This window comes from Psammomys obesus, unplaced genomic scaffold (assembly GCF_907164565.1).
Source record: "Psammomys obesus unplaced genomic scaffold, mPsaObe1.curated_primary_1811, whole genome shotgun sequence".
NCBI lineage: Eukaryota > Metazoa > Chordata > Mammalia > Rodentia > Muridae > Psammomys > Psammomys obesus.
In genome coordinates this window covers 29,780,450-29,782,023 of record NW_026591086.1, presented here as the reverse complement: position 1 = coordinate 29,782,023, position 1,574 = coordinate 29,780,450, and positions in this window count along the sequence as shown.

Genomic DNA, 1,574 nt, shown 5'->3' with positions numbered 1-1,574 from the left:
TAGATAGATAGATAGATAGATAGATAGATAGATAGATAGATAGATAGATACATAGATAGATACATAGATAGATACATAGATAGATACATAGATAGATACATAGATAGATACATAGATAGATAGATAGATATGCCTGCCTCACTTATGTAATAAAGAGGGAGGTCTATACTTACTGTTTAAATTGTATCTTGTTGTATGCAGTTGAGCCCATAACAAATAAAAACCTTGTTTTGTGTTTCAATGTGTTTTTGACAGTATTATATGTGACTATAATTGAATACTTATTCAATTATATATAGTTATAGTATAAAATATATATACTGTATAGTAATAATATATGTATTATTATGAGTATGTGGTAAATCCTAATACAAAAAAAAGAAAATTAAAATAACTATATTTATGTGCATTACTAATAGGGGTTTGTATGAAAATATGTATGCTAGTAATAGTTTTAAGACCATAGCAAGTAGAATTATAATTTGTAATTAATGTCTGTGAAATCAGATAAATTGTTGGTTAAGATATAATTTCTCTTCTGAATGAGGATTGAGCATCTTCCCTAGGGTCCTCCTTCTTGCTTAGCTTCTTAAGGAGTATAGATTTTAGTATATTTTTCCTATATTATGTCTAATAACAACTTACGAGTGAGTATATACCATGTGTGTCTTTCTGCTTTGGGTTACCTCACTCAAGATGATCTTTTCTAGTTCCCACCATTTGCTTGAAAATTTCATGATTTCCTTGTTTTTAATAGATGAGTAGAATTCCATTTGATAGACATTGGAAGCAGGAGAAGACAGGGAACAATACAGGAGCCTAACAGAGAGAGCCTCTGAAAGACTGCTGATTGAGGTATGGAAGAAGAGGCTGAGACTCATATCCATACTTTGGGCAGAATGCATGGAATTTTATGAAAGAGGAAGATAGAAAGACCTCGAGGGGACAGGAGCTCCAAAAGATGAAAAACAGAGCCAAAAAATGGGCCCTGGGGGCCCAGCAGAGACTGATAACCCAACCAAGGAACATGCATAGAGCAGACCTAAAACCCCTGCTCAGATATAGTCCATAGACTCAGTCTCCAACTGGGGTCTCTAGTAAGGGCAGCAAGGGGCTGCCTTTGCCATGCACTCAATGGCAGGTTCTCTGATCACCTCCCCTTGGGGCTGCAGCCTCCACAGACCCCAGAGGAAGGCAATGCAGCCAGTCCTGATGAGACGTGATAGGCTAGGATCATATAGAAGTTGAGGAGGTCCTCTGCTATCAGTGGGCTAGGGGAGGAGCATAGGGGGAGAAGAAGGAGGGAGGATGGGATTGGGAGGAGATGAGAAAGGGCCTACATCTGGGATTCAAATTGAATACATTTTTCATAAAAAATAATAATTAAAATTAAAAATAAAAAGATAATTTCTCTAAAATTCAAACTTAAAAAAAACTTTAAACACATTTTATGCCTATCCAAGAAAGAGAAAGCTAAGTACATTATATTTTTATAGTTTGTAAGATTTGTAAATATGCTAGGATATAGTAGGTAAGAAATTCAAATAAGCAGAAATGTTCTAAAGAGATTCTGG